We start from the raw sequence: 18,821 nt of genomic DNA on the forward strand, positions 1-18,821 counted from the left end.
GCCCACAGAACTTAGGGGTCCTGAGGCATGTCTCCATCACAGGGACAGACCCTTGGAAGCTCCTACCTGTCAGCTCAATAGAAGTTTTCGGAAGCAAAGGCTGAACAAGCAAGCAAATATTAATTTTTATCTTTTTTTACACATGCAGAGTTTCAGTTTTACACTTCTCCTGCACCTCCCACCAAAACTTAAAGACAGACACTTTATGTTAAGGAAAAAATTGTTACAAGAAGGTTGGCAATGTTTATTCACATACAATTGCTAAATAGAGCACAGTGCATTTAAGGGTTTATCTACTTTTCTGACCCATAAAGTCTACCCATAAAGAAACACTATGGATGTGGAATTGAAAAAACATTTCTGCATGAGACTATATCATAAAAAACAATGTCTGTAGATGCTACTTGCAGTTCAACTTAGATAACCTACAAACCTGACGCATTCATCTTTCCAGTACAATTAGCAAGTTTGAAGTAATTCCTTCTATCAGAACTTGTCACACCAGTACACCAAAAAACAATTTTCATTATATTAAAAATATTTTGCACCAGCCTAATTAAACTGATGATGCTGCCTAATCCATACAGTTGCAGAACAGAATCACAGAATCTTAGGGGTTAGAAGGGACCTCGAAAGATCACCTAGTCCAACCCCCCTGCCAGAGCAGGGTCACGTAGAGTATATCACACAGGAATGTGTCCAGGTGGGTTTTTAATGTCTCCAGAGAAGGAGACTCCACAGCCTCTCTGGGCAGCCTGTTCCAGTGCTCTGTCACTCTCAACACACAAGCAAAAATAAATGGTTGGCCTCGGACAAGCTGCTTCTGTTATCAGAAATCAATGTAACTATAGCTGGTTGCTTCATCTATGTTGCAATCCAACCCAAGAGTGAGAGACCTAAATAAGGATGGCAAATACCATTAGCCCACTGGTAAGGGCACGTTCACTCTCTACTTGCTGGCATTACAGGAGGAATTTTCCAGTGTTGCACAAAAATGAGAGCAGCTCCAAGTTTTGTCTGCACTGTTCCACAAGTCATGACACTTCTAGGAAACCACATTCGGTTCTGCCTTTCACATTATTGGACAAAACCGGGAACTAATATGCAATACCCATATTATTGAGCTGAACAGCTTTCAAAATGCCACCAGGATGCACAGCAGCAAAATAAATCAAGCTACTTGCTTTCAGTCAAGATTGCAACCATCTCCCAGGAGAGAATTTTTATTTTACCTCTTTGCAGTACGGTTTCCTCTTAGGAACATAACATTATACATAGAAGTAAGTATCACATTACAGGTCCAGCTATGTAAAGCATACCCAGTCATATAAATTACGAAGCACCATAGCACTGTTTATTTAAAGGTTTATCTACTTTTCTGACCCATAAAGTCTACCCATAAAGAAACACTATGGATGTGGAATTGAAAAAACATTTCTGCATGAGACTATATCATAAAAAACAATGTCTGTAGATGCTACTTGCAGTTCAACTTAGATAACCTACAAACCTGACACATTCATCTTTCCAGTACAATTAGCAAGTTTGAAGTAATTCCTTCTATCAGAACTTGTCACACCAGTACACCAAAAAACAATTTTCATTATATTAAAAATATTTTGCACCAGCCTAATTAAACTGATGATGCTGCCTAAGCCATACAGTTGCAGAACAGAATCACAGAATCTTAGGGGTTAGAAGGGACCTCGAAAGATCACCTAGTCCAACCCCCCTGCCAGAGCAGGGTCACGTAGAGTATATCACACAGGAATGTGTCCAGGTGGGTTTTTAATGTCTCCAGAGAAGGAGACTCCACAGCCTCTCTGGGCAGCCTGTTCCAGTGCTCTGTCACTCTCAACACACAAGCAAAAATAAATGGTTGGCCTCGGACAAGCTGCTTCTGTTATCAGAAATCAATGTAACTATAGCTGGTTGCTTCATCTATGTTGCAATCCAACCCAAGAGTGAGAGACCTAAATAAGGATGGCAAATACCATTAGCCCACTGGTAAGGGCAGGTTCACTCTCTACTTGCTGGCATTACAGGAGGAATTTTCCAGTGTTGCACAAAAATGAGAGCAGCTCCAAGTTTTGTCTGCACTGTTCCACAAGTCATGACACTTCTAGGAAACCACATTCGGTTCTGCCTTTCACATTATTGGACAAAACCGGGAACTAATATGCAATACCCATATTATTGAGCTGAACAGCTTTCAAAATGCCACCAGGATGCACAGCAGCAAAATAAATCAAGCTACTTGCTTTCAGTCAAGATTGCAACCATCTCCCAGGAGAGAATTTTTATTTTACCTCTTTGCAGTACGGTTTCCTCTTAGGAACATAACATTATACATAGAAGTAAGTATCACATTACAGGTCCAGCTATGTAAAGCATACCCAGTCATATAAATTACGAAGCACCATAGCACTGTTTTCCTTTAAATAAATTACCTCAACTTGTGACTGGGACCGTAATTAATTTTTTCTCTTCCAACAGTTTGAAAAATGTATCCAGTGTTGGGCTCTCTCTGTGTTTCCTCAAATATAATTAGTGGAGGTTTTACTTTAATTAAAAAGTCTTTCTTAAGCCTCTTTTTATTAGTATGTACTACACCCTGCCAGCTACTCAACTGTTGTGAAGAGCAGCTTTGCCTAGATTGGCAGGGTCTCCCCTCTCAGACCAGCAGAGTTGGTGGCAGATGCATGCCTCTCAGAACTCACAAGAAGATCTCATACCCGAGAAGGGAAAAGAGGCTGTCCAATGTGACTTGCAAGCTCCTTCTGAAGCCAGCATATGGAAAAAATTGCAAGTACTTAATCAGATTCAGTAGGGGCATAGTTTTTGTCCAAGAAGTCTCTGCCAGCTAGGTGCTACCACATGCTCCTCTACCTACACAGCACTGCTTTGTACCCATATGTTGTGTCACCTCAGAGAGACACATACCCAAAGAACCAAAGCCAAGGTATTTTTCAGTGCTTTTGTTTTCTTATTTATTTTTAAATGAGAGCTGCAACTGTGTAAAGCTGCAATGGCAGCCGCTTGCCACACAGTGAGTGACTAACTGAGCACTCTGTCTTTAAAGCAGCTCCTAGCTGATAACTCAGAACGCCCTTAACAATTACTTATGAGTACAACGGGCAAGATTACACACTTATTTTCATGGATAAGTTAAATGGTATCTTTTCATTCTACATTATATTCTGGTAGCCTGATCTGAGTTCACCCTGCTCTAGGCAGGAGGTTGGACCAGGTGACCCACAGAGATCTTTTCTTAAGGCAAATAATTCTGTGATTCTGTGTGGAAGAGAGAAGCCAAACCTATAATTTTGTTATAAAGTTTGTAACAAAAAAATAATACATTCACCGCATGATGACGTGATTGTCTGCTTCTAAACTCTACTGGTATAGTATCTGCTGTAGATGGAAGATTTTAGGAAGACAGTTGAGGTTTATATACACTGCAGCAAGTGATTCTTGCATGATATACTGCAGAGATTTTAAATATGGCTGCATCCACTAGAGTTTATAAGACAGGCACAGTGATACTGAGTTCAGTGATACTGTGTGAACTACATCAGCTCTTGTTGAACAACAATGAACAGGAGCAAAGAGGTCTCACTGTCTGCTTATGAAATTTAGTGAGCTTTTGTAGAAAGCAAGTAGATTATATTTCTGTCTAAAGACAGTCGTGTTTTAATTTTCCAGTTTTACTTTTCACAGTGTAGCATGTCCCATTTTTTCACCCACATGAACACAATGACAGATTCCTCTGCACAAAATATTCTGGTTTCCTGCTCTCTTTGCCACGGGTTGCACAGTCCTGCTGGGTTTATGTTTGTAGGTAAACCACTAAACTGGAAAGAATTCCAACAAGAAGTTGTGGGAACACAGAAAGCTTATAGTTCAAAGTGACTGTAGTGTTTTGCAATGTAAATTACAAAATTTGCTCACTCTTGCTATTGTGGAAAGTACAAAACGTTCTGGTGACGAAAAGCTATCAAGATATCAAAAGCTTGCTTTTTGTTAAACAAAACATGATATAGAAAATAAGTAGTTTCATGTTCATTGTTTCTTAACACAGACTGGAGTAGCAGTTCTGCTACACAGCAGTCCTGAAGCACCCTCCATCGCTGCCTCTGAGACTAAGAAATGCTTCATGAAAGCCTTGACCAGGGCAGCCTGTCCTTCTTGACATCCTATCAGCAGTGGCTTCTCCTGCAGTAATTTAAGATCCCTAAAGGTGGGACCCATTAGAGGATAATTAAGAACAGAAATATCTCCATCATTTTATCTAGATTTTTTTTTCTCTGTAGTTATGGCTCTAAGCCTAATTTAACCTTAGGTGGTAACCCACATCCCACTGTCCTCCCACAAATTACACGTTGTAGCACTAACGCAACTCCATTTGCAGCAATATTGACTTCAATTCCTATTTAAAAATAAAAGACAGTACTAATAAAATGGAACCATACAAAGCTCTATTCACCACCCCAGTTCCCACATTTGGAAATACATTGCAGCCTGTAGAGATTTGCCTTTCACCTGGAAAGCTCAGATATCAATTTTGAAGACACTGAAAGCCTGGGTTTCAACACAGGCTACCTACATTGTCTTATACTACCAGTGTTATAGCTATTGCACCTGAGCCAGCACAGCTATACTAAGATATGATGTCAATCATTGCACTGACAGACCTTCAGTCCCTCTATCCCACTAGTTCTTGGGTATCTATTGACGGAAGTCCAGTGAGGTGAGTAAGCATGGAGAAAATGTGGCCAAAGTTGCAAGCAACCAATATCCTCAAGCTTGATAACTCATAATGGACCAAGATCAATAATCTTTTTCCATATTATGTCCTTGCAGCTGGCCAGCTGTTCCACACACTATTTTTTACTTCTCAGAAGAAGTGAAATTACTTGTTGCTGGAATTGTTACAGCAGGATGGGTGGTCCACTTGGTATTGCAAGTCAGCTAATTAACATTTTTTTATTAATGCACACTCTGACTGCTAAACAAGAGAAAATCTTTCCTCTGCTCCTCTGATTCAGCTTTACAGCAGTGACAATAATAAGCCATTGAACTTCAGGCTACCTTCCCAAGCACTCAAAACAGTACCCTTGATATAGTAAAAGTTACTTCTGAAATTCAAATAAGATAAAAAAACTTGTCCTGACAGAAGAAGTTGAGTTGAGAGCATTTATCAAACCCTAATCTGGGAAGTTCATTTATCTGATTATTTCTTCCCTTTAAACACAGTATGTTCAGAAATAGCTAAGGTGACAGATCTAAGACTCATCAAATACAGCAAAGCTTCTAAAAATAGGAAACATTACCCTTCTAAGAACTGCAACTACAATAGAATTTATTAAAAGACCAAAGCAAAGTGAGATTCCCGAATTGCATGAGCACTTCATATTATCCTATTGGAAAATCTAACATATAATAAATACAAAATGCATGAAGATAAGATTTAGATACTAGAACACTAGCATATTACCAGATGAACAAAGAAACACAAGAGGGAGGAGAGTCATGTTTAAAGAGAAGACGAAGCTACATTTCAAACACATTTAGGCACTGCCTGCTGAAATATCTCAAGTACTCACGGAATGCAGCAATACCACTAGGACATTTAATTAGCTCTCTTCAAATCATTATAGCACTGAAAAAGTAGAGAAAGTATAGAAATTACAACAGTGGAAGAGACATAACAAAGTACAGATAGATACTTTAACTCTGAGGTTGCAATTTGAAATTGCACTCAGCTCAGCCACTAAGTACTACAGAATAAGATGATCTCCTTGAATCCATTCCTTAGATTTGTGTCTATCCAAGACACAATATTTCACTATTAATCTCACTCAGACATCTGCTCATTAACCAGATGCTCTAGGTAAACAGCATCTGATCAGATACAGTGTTTGAACCACCCATGCAGAGCCTTCCACAGGAGACTCAGTTCGAAAAAAATTGTACAAGCAGAACAAAAGCTTCTTTGGAAGAAAAGTAAAGAGCTTAACAAGACAGAGTCTTGCCACACCAATATCCAGCTTATATTACTGTAGCAAGAATACTCTGAAGGCCAAGCAGGGAAAAAAACATTTCTATGTGGTAGAATGTTTAATGTTTTTTCTACCATAAGATTCAGCAGAAGCAAGTTCATCAGCCAATTTGAATTGTCAATAATATAAAACCAGACTGTGTGGTCTAACTCCACAAATAAGAGAATGAAAACAAATCCCTTTCTAGGGGACTGGACCTATTTGTTTGACAAGAAAAAATACCTTTTCCTAAAGGTCTTGTGGTAGAGCCATACTTCCCAATCTACCTCTACTGTTCAGAAATCAGATAATATATTTAGAAACATATATATACTTGAATAGTTTAAAAGTATTGTATCACCACAGAAGATGTTTCACCAGTCTAACGGGGCTGAGATTATTTGGGAAATTAGTAACATGATGCTCATGACTGAAAAGAGATAAGATCTCAGCCTGCTAATCCATACATTTATTCTGTAGAGTCATTTTTCAATATCATAACATACCCCACCTGCAATATAACCCTACAGTCAAAATTATTTTAGAACAATTAATTGACTGACATGTGAGATGATTCTTTAGCCTTAGAAAGAATCATAGGTCCTTTAAAGAATTTGTCTCAAAAATATTTCCTCATGAACAAATTAACTCTTTAATAGTTGTGCTTAATTTTCTCTTATTTTTAAAATAGGGCTAGTTTCTTGGACAGCAGTAGTTTTTAATCACTGGCAAGGAAAAAAAAATAGTTAACAAGGTTCAGAGGTATGCATTTGCAGCATAAAACAAACTAAGAAGTGTGGCCAGGAATCCTTGGCAGCAAAACTGCTGAGACAATTAATTATAACTTTTGTTATCATTGGCAGAAGCTACTAAAAAGTTAAAATATATGGTGCACTTTGCTATCATAGGGAGCACAGGGAATGATGCCAACTTCAACTCAGTCCAGTCTAAAATTATGTTTCAGAAGAAAGAAAGGCACTTACCCATAGATAATGCAGGGACTCCACCTAGTTTAAGACTGATCATTGAAACATTCACTAGTATTATAAATTTAGGCTATCCAAACTGAAAGGTTTGTATTGGTTTCCATCAGTTCTCCTTTCAAGCTTTAACATCTTTCAAGGTTAAACCACTTCTAGATTTTCAGCCAAAAGTATTAAAACCCAGTGGTTCCAAGATGACTGCTTCTACTTTTCTGCTGTGTACTTTTTGAGAAATACCAAAGGCTGCAGAAGACAATTATTGTCACTTGTACATAATAAATAGCCTTTTTAAAAAATATAATTACTCAACTATTCCAACCCATCACTAGTGTGACATGGATGTCTGTTGGAATACAGAGGGCTGAAAACAGAGACTTCAATATTACATATTATACCACTCATACCTTCAGCTACCTTCTGCAAGAAGTGCTTGTGCGCAGTGTTGTACAAACTGACTACTGGATAAATGCCAGTAAAACTAAGAAAAGGTGTGTGTGAGTTGGAAGAGTGGGAGGGAAATGGAAAAGAAGGTGAAATCTCAAATGGAGACAAAGAAACCATCCTGTCAGCTGCAAAACCCCAATGCTAATCCCTTGTAGAAGATTTTTTCCAGAGACAGTTTGTTTTAAGTCACTGGCATGACTAGGAAATTTCTTTCACTATCCAAGCTTTTTATTTCTAGACAATTTTTAACCATTTTACTCATCAGAGGTCTTTAAAAAGCATACTGTATTCTGACCTCAACCCCTGTGACTGCCATCTTTGTCCTCATCAAAAACACAAGTACTGGCTTCAGTAAGTTGCCACCAGGTATGTTTGAAGCCAACAAATATAGAATCTATTTAACAGAAAAAAAGCACAGCATTCAAGATTTCATAACTGGACTGTCAAATGTCAGTTCAAAATTCAAACAGTACCATAAATTTTTGAAAGAGCAGACCAGTTTCCTTCATCAGGACTGTACCTGGGGCCATGAGTAATACTAACAGAATCAAAAGCAGACCTGAAGCTGATTTACCGAGCAGACACTTTTCTTGAGACTAGAGTTTTCATAAATTAAGGCCAGAAAAAGCTGGTCCAATAAAATGTTTAAGTATGGCATGTAAGGTTTACTCTAGAAAAATCAGGAAAATCCTGTCTTTCAAATAGGCATCCAGTCCTGAATAGACAAGTCTGCTGGCACAGAAGCCACCACTACCCTTTCTTTTACTTTTTTACTTTTCTTTTACTTTTTCCAAAGATTAATTTATTCCACCATAAAATGAAGTTCTTTTGGTCTGCAGTACTATGGCTTTAGTTTCCAGTTGCTGCATCTTTTATAATGTCAAAAGCCATTTATGAAATACATGTATTTGAGAAGGAACATAAAAGGATATATTTTCATTGCTAAAAGCAAAATAAAACAAATACAAGTCACACAGTTGTTAGAATCACCAACACGCTGGTTACAGATTAGCCTATGTCATTGCTCTGATAACACTCCAATTACTCATTTCTTTACCATCTAAGGCACCAGAAAGGTAACAAAGCAACTAAGGAACTTACATCCAGGCAAAAGCATTTCACATATCTAAGTAGTGTCACCAGGAGCAGAATCTACATGAATGAGATCTTGTGTGGAACTGGAGACATTAAACAGCTAAGCTGCAGGAGACTTCAAAGCAATTGAGATGTGCATGCAGACAATAGAACAAGCCTGTAAACATCTCTTTCACCTTCTAGATAAAGTTTTATGGAAGAAGCTCTTTTTGAAGCACATAACATTGCCAGGTCTAATAAGCATCCTCATACCTTATCACAACTTCATCTTGCAAACATTTATAAGGCAAAACAGATTCACAACAGAGAACTGTTACTTAATTCCATTTGCCAGTTTAAAAATTGCACACTCCTTGCACAAACATCTTTTCTTCTGCAGTGGCTAAGCAAAAATCACCAATACCCAAACCTAGATACTGTTACTCTCTGCAAAAATAGCAAGCAAGCAGAAAATTTTCTTCCCCTTCCCTTGGTCTTTTCCCTTTGAAACAATTACTTTAAAGATATTGTTATTTGTTACAGAACAGTGAAAACAAGTTTTCATCAAGCTGGGTACCTTACAAACAGCAGTGAAACAAAGATGAAGACAGCAGAAAATTGTCAGAAACAGCAAGAATGGGGGTGCTCCATGAGGCAGGCAAGCTGGGAGTGACTACAGCACAGGCATGGTAGCATCTTCATCAATTAAGGCACAATCTTGAAGTATGTGAGCTGGTGGAGCAGAGCCAGGAGCTGACAGCAGGTCCCCTTAAAAGCCCCAGAAGTGCTGAGGCAATGAGCCAGGTTCAGGGTCTATCCAGGCAGCCTAGTCAGGAGTAGTAAGAGACAGTGCCTGAGACAATGCTACAGTGTAGGTCTGAGATCCATCCAAGCTGGAGAAAGGCTTGAGGACAGGCTTCTTCTGATCCTTGTAACACACTCAAAAGAAGGCAGTTCATCAATAACTTGGTCCTCTACTTCCATACACAACACTGACATTCGTCTAGTGCCAATAGCTACTGATGCACAACATAAAACCTTGAATAACCCAGAATAAACCAGATTTTTTAAATGAGAAAATAAAGATGTTAATTAAAATTAATGAACATATCTTAATCCATTCGAGCAAGAATGCATTGCCTAAGAATTGAGAATCCACTTGCCCTCAGCAATCTTTCACACATTTTTTTTCTGACTTCAACATTTTGACACTTGAGATTTAAAGAGAAGCCCTGACAAAGAACCCATGCAGCAAAACTGGCTTAAGTGGGAATTTATGTGGTGATGAGACCACACCTGCTGGGTTTCCTTGAGTATTTGACAATACTTCTCCTTCCCCTGTGGGTTTGGCACTCATGGTGTCCCTGTGGTGGGTCCAAAGAAATCGTCTCACACTGAGACCTCTAGTAGTTTTCAATGAAAAAAAATGTCTTCAGACTGGACACTGTCCAAAGATAACTGCATAGCCAGTAATATTTTATTTCTTTTATTCGCTCTTGGAACTTCTGCATTAGACTTTGGCAAGGTGACATCACAGTTAATTCTGCAACATGCAGTCAAAAACTATACTATTAAAAAAATTATGAACAGTTCACAGGTTGTGACTCTTGCACCCTGTAGGCACTGAAATTCTTAGAAGTTACACCCCAGCACAGAGTGCCAACCCAGATAACCATATAAATACTTAGACTGAGGGCAGAATAAAGGGATATCAGGAAAAGGTTTTTCACCCAGAGCATGGTTGAGCACTGGAACAAGCTCCCCAGGGAAGTGCTCATAGCAACAAGGCTGCTTGAGTTTAAGAAGCATTTGGATGATGCTCTCAAGCACATGGTGTGATTCTTGGGGTGCCCTACACAGCGGCAGGAGTTGGAGTCAATGACCCTGATGGGTTCCTTCCAACTCAGCATATTCTGTGATTCTATATTTAATTTGAAACAGAAGTGTAGTCACATTTGTGAAAAATGGACTGAACAGGACACACATAGTAGTTTGATTTTCAGCTATTGGGCACATGTCTCATATTATGCTATTGTAAAGGGATGAGGTTATTTCTAAGAAAAGGATAGCAAATGAACCAAAACTCAGAATGGTATCACCTGGCACCATGTATTTGATTGCAAATGAGTTAAAAAATAATTTCTATGTTATTTTAAATGTAATTGATCTGAAAAGATATGTGAGCCTAGCACATACTAGCTTTAACCAAAAAGGAAGCTGCATCTTTTATCCTTTCCCTGTAATACAAAGCTCATAATGTGCAAAAAATTAACTCCTGCCTGATGAAACACCGAAATAATATTGCCATCTTGTGGTAGTCGGTAGACAATACAAAATGTGGTAGCTTTCCACACTTCGATTTCAGAACTAGCATTTCAGTGAGGGAAAAAAACCAAACAAATGACAAACCAAACAAGTAAAAAAAAAAACCCAAAACCAAATGTAAATGGAGTTCAGACAGCATTATTACAGGAGACACTGAGGTAGACTTCAATAGACATATCTTAGGTGTTCCTAGATATCAGAAATTTCAGGCTTTTTTAAACACAGTAGAAGATACATGAAAGGCATATTAATTCTGCATTTATGAGGTTTCTATCTCACTCATCACCCCAGACAGAAAATCAGGAAGGCCATTAACAATGACTTCACCTTAATCACCTTCTCATCCAACTAAGAATCATAGAATGGTTTGGGTTGGAAGGGACCTCAAAGATCACCTAGTTCTAACCCCCCTGCATGGGCTGGGATACCTCCCGCTAGACTACATTGCTCCAAGCCCCATCAAACCTGCCTGTGAACATTTCCAGAGCAGGGGCCTCCACAGCTTTGGGGTGTATTATTTTTCCCTTTATCTGCCTTCAGTGGTCTTCTGGGCAGAAGTCTGAGAAGGATAAGAACTTCTTTATGGACTGGAAGGCTCCAGTTCAGGAGCTGCCTGTGATTCTTCCAACGAAATGGGAGAACTGTCTCTTGGAACAGGTAAGCAAGAACTGCCAAAAGCAGTGGGAAACTTTGTCCTTCATACTAGTGAACAGAGCAGTGGTGCACCTCAGCCTGAACCCAACCCTCCCTCCAGGCCCCAGGGACCTCCCTCAGTGGCCTTGCATGGGCTCCCTGCCTCAGAGGGGCACAGCAGCCCAAAGGACACCAGGGCCCTTCCTCCCCTTTCTCTCGGGGCCAGTGCAGAAGAGATGGCACCGCTCCACACTCCAGGGCAGAGCTGGGAAGCAGGGAAGAAGCATCCATGCAACTCCCTGCAGTGAGCAGTTCTTTTATAGAGCACTGAGAGACCTTGTGTATGCCAGCTGGGCCTCTCTGTCCCATTGGAGTGATGCCTGGATGCTTTGCCCCTTCTCAGCCACTGTCAAGCACAGGCAGCTGCACCACTTGCAGGGCACTGGGTCTGTGACAGAGCTCACTGAGGCCTCGCCACACCTCTGGAACATGGTTGCCACCATCTCCTCAAGGAAGCCCCAGACAGGGGCTGAGAAGGGGGCTGGAGCTCAGGGCTCGTGACAGGAGGTGGAGGGTTGTCCCTGTACCCAGGGGGCAGCCTTTCTCTGGGCAAGCAACACAGCAGGTGGGAATGAGCCCCAGGAATGGGGCTCTCAGCCCCCACCACCCTCCTCCTCCCACATTTGGGCATCTTCCAGGCTATGGGCCCCCCTGCCCAAACCCACCCTATTTGGTCCAAGTCACAGTCACCACCACAATGGCCTCCTGCTCACACCAGCCCTACCAAAGCAGGGCCCTGCAGCCGGGCCACGGCTCTCCCTCCAGCCCAAGGCCCTGGATGCCAAGTGTGGCTGGAAGGAAGAGGAGCTGGAGCAGCCAGGTGGGGGGTGGGTGCCCAGCCCGGTGTGGGAGGCCAGGGAGCCGCTCCTCAGCCACGGAGGAGGAAGGATCTCCCAGGAGGAGGAAGAGGCAGGGGAGGAGGAACAACACCGGCACCCCCTGGTGCCGTGACCTCCCCTCTCTGGGCCAGGCCGGGCTGTGGGGCCCAGGCCGGGCTGTGGGGCCCAGGCCTGCCTGCCCGGGAGCAGCCGGGGGGACTGCCCCTTGGCGTGGGGCACAGGGACGGCTCCTGCGGCTGGCGGAGCGGGGGGCGCCTCCCCGGGGCTCGGGCACAGGGACACAGCGCGGGGCCCGGGCGTGTCTGCCTGCTGAGCCCGGGCGTGAGGCCCCGCACGGAGACAGCGCGGCCCTGCTCACAGCAGCCTGGGCTCGAGGGGAGAGTCACGGCTGGCTGAAAACAAACCCTCTGGGCTCCCCACGGGCTCACCTGCAGCCCTCCCACCAATACATCGTTCTTCTGTTGATTAGCAAGGGTTGTGGGAGCCCTTCTTTGCCAACCCACCCCCCACCACCCCTGGCCAAGAGGTGTCATCTCTTCTGCACCCAAAAAGGAGAGGACGAGGGGGCCCTGGATCCACTGAGCTGTCCTGCCTTCCTGAGATGGGAAGGGGCACCCACAGCCCTGCAGGAGATGGCCTGTCCCACCACCACCCAGGCCCCTACTTCGGACCATCCCCAGCATCAGCCCCACACCGGCCACCAGCAGCTGCTCCACAGGTGGGATTGGTCCTGCTGAGAACAAGGCAGTGGCCTTCCCAGCACATAGCCCCTTCTCTTGCCCATGCTTCACCCATCTGGATGCTGGGGGATGCTGAATCACGGGCCTTGCTGAAGGCTGCCAGGCTACATGGCAGTGACTGATCTCCCCTTGTCCCTCTAGGGCAGGCACCTCCTCAGAGCAAGGCTCGTGTTTGTCCTGACGCAGCTCGATGCTGGTGAAGCTGTGCTGGGTGGTCAGTGATGTCACGTTTCCATAGAATCATAGAGTGGTTTGGAAGGGGCCTTAAAGAAAATCTAGTTCCAACCCCCCTGCATGGGCAGGGACACTTCCCACTACACCAGATTGTTCCAAGCCACATCCAACCTACTCTTGGAAAATTCCAGTAATGAGGCCTACACAATCTCCCCAGGCAACCTGTTCCAGTGTCTCACCACCCTCACACTCTGGAATTTCCTCCTAATGTCTAACCTTAATCTCTCCTCTTCTAGTTTAAAGCCATTCCCCCTCATCCTAGCACTACATGCTCTTGTAAAAAGTCCCTCCCAAGCTTTCCTGTAGGCCCCTTCAGCTACTGGAAGGCTGTAACAAGGTTTCCCCCCAAGCCTTCTCTTCTCCAGGCTGAATAACCCAAACTTCCTCATCCTGTCTTTATAGGAGAGGTGCTTCAGCCCTCTGATCACCTTCATGGCCCTTCTCTGGACTTGCTCCAACAGCTCCATGTCCTTCCTGTGTTGGGGGCTCTAGAGCTGGACATAGTACTGCAGGTGGGAGTCTCACAAAAGCAGAATAGAGGGGGAAAATCACCTCAACCTGCTGGCCATGCTTCCTTTGATGCAGCGCAGGAAACGATTTACTTTCTGGGCTGCGAGCACACACTGGTGGCTCATGTTGAGCTCCTCGTCAACCAACGTCCCCAAATCCTTCTCTTCAGGGCTTTTCTCAAGCCATTTTCTGTCCAAACGCTTACTGCATTTGGGATTACCCCAACCCATGTTCAGGACCTTTCACTTGGCCTAAATGAACTTCATAGGGTTGGCACAGACTCACCTCTCAGGCCTGTCAAGGTGCCCCTCTGTGGCCCCTTTCCCTCCAGCATTCTCTTTCTTTCACTTATAAAGTGATTCAGAATGTCTTTGATTTTTACAGAAGATTTTGTTAATAGAATATGAAATATGAGTGCAATGCCAAAGCTAAATGGGCATAAACAGGTTGGAAGTGTACATCAAGTCAGGAAGCAAACTGATCTTCAAAACTCTTAGCTACAGTAAGTAATTTATGTCATACAATACTAAAGCTTTTTTTGTTGAAGATTCAGTTAGTAAGTATTCCAAAGGCAAGACCAGCATACAAACGAAGCAGCAAAGCTTGCAACTAAGCAGCACAGTAAAACGTGATGTTTTTCTCATGTTTTTACCGTTTATAAACTTATTAATTTTTAAGCCTAGCTGATCTTATAAATAAATGAACTTACTCAGAGATCTTTCCACCTCAGCTTTGGTGGCATGACTGTAACAAATTGTTTTTAAAAAATTCCTTGGAAAAGTCTTGAACATCCTATATCGAGTCCCCTATTACTGTTTTTTCCCAGAAGAATATGCTCTACTGCTTTGTTTTTCCTACCTATAGTGTCCTGGTTTGAGCCAGGATGAAGAAAATTTTCCTTTTACTGATTCTTCCTTTCTTCCTTTCTTCCTTTCTTCCTTTTCTTCAGTAAGCTTTCTTTTAACTAGCACCAGTGCGTTCTAACTCAGACTGATAAGAATGGAATGTTGTAACTGCTGGGTCCTCAAGGTCACACCTTCACTCTGCCAGCTCAGACACTATGGGGAGATCTGTGACCCCCCCTGTAGGAGGCTGAGTTAGACAGACAGCAAAACTGGCCAGAGATATTCCATTCCATATATCTACGTAAGCTCAAAGGAAGGTCAGAGATCACAGAAGACAACTACCTTCCTGCTTCTTCTTCCCTTCTCTTCCGTCCATGGTTGGCGTCCGGGGAGGACTCTGTTCATCCATCACCATGGACTGGGGGTCTCCTGACCCTCATCATTCTGTGCTTTCTCCAGCAGCAGCTCTGGGAGTTTTCGGGACTGTTCTCAACTCAGAAGATCCTGTGGGAGTTGCTGGGGGTGGGGGAAGGCAAGAGGCTTTTGCACATACCTGAACATATTTGTATATAATAGTATATATTTTCTTATATCACTAGTTTTTAATTAAAGCTGTGTGGTTTAGTTTTCAATCCAGCCAAGTCTCTCTTTTTCTCTCTTTCCTTCCCTACCTGGGTGGGAGAGGGAGGGGATTGAGAACATTGTTGTCAAACCCGAGTCAAACAGTGCAGTAAGCTGAGGTCCTTTCAAGGCAAGTAAGACTGAATGGCAAGTATCGTTTCTGCAACAGACCTCAGCTCCTACAGACATGAAAATTACATCTTGTCCTAATAAGGCAGCTGTCAGAGATCTGAGCAAGTGTTAAGTAAACTGAAATATATATTTACTAGTTACTAGAGATTTTTTTTACATCTCTACCTTTTGATTTAATGTCTGCACCTGCTAGACACATTTGTTATACTAGTCCAGAAAGGAAGGCATAGCATAAGCTACAAAACACTCTGCAAATATCCCATTTGCTTGGAAATGTCCTCCATTTCCCAGAAAGAGTTGGGGAAAAAAACAACAAACAAAACTTAATGTGAAGTAGGATGGCTTTTTGGCACCATCACCTCTATTCATTAAGAGCCAGATGTATTTTACCAGCACCAACTCACAAAGCAGATTCATCCATGCTCTGTAGGAATAAAAAGAGAAGTAACAGAGAGACTTCTGATCCCCTTTCAACTCCTACAGTGCTTTAGCAAGAGGACTATGCTGGGCTAATGTCTTTCACAAAGAAACATAACCAAGAAAGTGCAAAATCAGAATGTCTCTACTTTAGATAACCTACAAGAGGTGTTGCTGCCAACAGCCCTTGGCTCCCAGCCCTGTGACCAAAGGAACTGCTCAACATCTATTCATGACTGTCAGAATCTGTAATTTTTGTAAATCAAATATACTAATAGATAATATTATATATATTAGTATATATTAATATTAATATATTAATTGCTAGAAAATGGCAAGTCAGGACAATGTAAAGAATGTAAACCTTAATGTAAAATGGAATGGTTCACTTCATCTTTCATGTGATTGTGTTTTTAAAAAGTGCAATTGTGAAGGAAAAAAATGCATGTAATTTATAGATATCATTTTATGTTAATGGTGAAACAGTCACAAGAAAAAGGTTTATTTTTAAAATCTAGAAAACTTTATTACTACAGCTATCAATAAGCATGCAAAAAGCCAGTGCTATGAAGCTTTATTTTTCAAGTATGCACTGCTTATGGCCATGTACTGTAACACAGAGCATGTACAGGTCCTCTGTTCTTACTGAAGTCATGGGGTACTTTGAGATCCTTGTATCAGGCTGTTCCACCAAAGACAAGCCCTCTCATTGTCAAATGGTACTAAAATTATTTCTGCAACACCAAACTGCCATGGGATCATGATGCATGTTCAAGTTACAGTCAATATGAGCAACATGGCCACAACTCTACAGCTCAGAGTTCACTGCAAGCCAGGAACTCATGCACACCCCAAAGCTTCTGAGGCCTACAATAAAGCAGGCATCAGCGCCACTGCTACCTGTATTAGCAAGCTACAAAAGACAGAATTCCATTCTGACAAAACTCTGTTGGTCTTTGAAAAAAAATAATATATATCCAATAGCCTCTCCAGCATTGCAGTATAAATTGCAGAGAAAATAAATTCCAACATCTTTTTACAGTCCAACATGAATCCAAAAGCTTTACTCTGTTTCTCTCGTTGGTACGATTGCTCATAAACTGATGACATAAAGAAAATCATAAAGGTTTATATCAGTGTCCCTGTAGAATCTGCTGACAGCAACTATATGGTATACTGTACAGCATCATTGAAAGCAGATATTTTCCAGTTTTTTTTATGGGTTCTGCTCTGGGATACATTATCCAGGGCCTAAAATTAAAAAAAGAAATAAATTAAAATGCTCACAGACACACAACACGTGTTGTTCCTTGATCTACAAGTACCATATTCATCTTCTATTCATTAAAAAAGGCCCCACCCCAAGAAAAATAAGTAATCAGAATTTAAGGTCTTACTTCTTGATATTTATTAGGTATCTATTCTGCACATCCTCTAAATATTAATCTCCTGTAGACAATAACTGAAATAATTTCAGGTCAATTTTACAGTTAAAGAGTTAAGGATGCAGTGTCTACACCTCTCTCAAGAGGTGTCTAAAGACTGCCTCTAGGACACAATTTCACTTCTTTCAATAGTTTTTCCTCACAAAAATAGGCTAAAAATAAATGATAATTTCATGTTTCTGCCACTAATGTCTTTCCCATCCTTTCACCCAAGCTTTTCTGTATCAGCAGCTTAATTGCCCACTACAGAAACAAATGTGTAGGCTGGTGACCTTAGCCTACACATACCACTGTGTGCAGTCCAGGTTCAGTTATTTATCTGATTCAACAAGATAAATTGTTGGAAGAGGTAAAAAGTAAAGGTCTTCAAACACAACCTGAAGTCTGCAGGAAGGAACAGCAATTATGTTTCAAGAAAGGTCTATTTCAGCTTTGAGTTTGATGCTCTAGTTACACTGGGATCTACAAATCACCCAGATTACCTGATCTGTAATTTCCTGTTTAGCAAAAGGGTTATGAGCACATGGCCCTAAAATTACAGGCCAAACTTGCATCCTGAACTCCAGACCTGATAGCACATAAAACCCCTGCACCACTTTGGATCTGTTATATATTCAATAAAAAATAAACTTGCAGACTCTAGTAGCACTAGTAAAGCTCCATCGAGCAGTCTCTCAGACACAGAACAACATTTACGGTCAGGAAGGGCAGCCCATCCTCACACTTACCATTCTCTCCACTATTTCAAAAAGGTCATTGCACACTTAGTGAAAATCAGCTCGGCTGCCTAAGACCTACTCTCTCCTCAGGAGCAACTGCTAAGTGTCCTTGAGGTCACTGCTGAATACCACTTCTGTGAGTGCTGCTGCTTCCTCATCAGTACAGTCACTGAAAAAGCAATAGCTCAGAGACTGTCTAGACTGACTGTCACAGATTCCCATCACATCTCTTTGATGAATACATTTTCTCTAAGGCACAAGAATCACTGTAATCTTAAAGTCTTTGAAGCCAATTTAACATCCACTTAGAGAAATCAAATACTTATTTTAAACACTATTAATAGGATCTCTAGACCACAGATAGGACTTGGCACTAAAAAGATTTTTTTTTTAAACTCTATTCTTCAACAGAAGGAATAGTTTAGAAGGACAGTATATATCAATACCAAAGAAGGACAACAATAGTGGGGAATGGTCTGGAGAAGTCTTACAAAGAGTGGCTAAAGGAACTGAGGATGTTTAGCCTGGGGAAAAGGAGGCTGAGAGGACACCTCATTTCTCTCTACAACTATCTGAAAGGAGGTTGTAGTGAGGTGGGGGTTGGTCTCTTATACCAAGCAACCAGTGTTAAGAAATGTCCTCAACTTGTGATGGGGAGGGTTTAGACTGGGTATTAGGAGAAATTTCTTGACCAAAAGGGTTGTCAAGCATTGGAACAAGCTGCTCGTGGAAGTGGTTGAGTCACCATCCCTGGGGGTG

The sequence above is a fragment of the Chaetura pelagica genome, unplaced genomic scaffold (genome assembly GCF_000747805.2).
Source record: "Chaetura pelagica isolate M959 unplaced genomic scaffold, ChaPel_1.0 scaffold219, whole genome shotgun sequence".
Classification (NCBI taxonomy): domain Eukaryota; kingdom Metazoa; phylum Chordata; class Aves; order Apodiformes; family Apodidae; genus Chaetura; species Chaetura pelagica.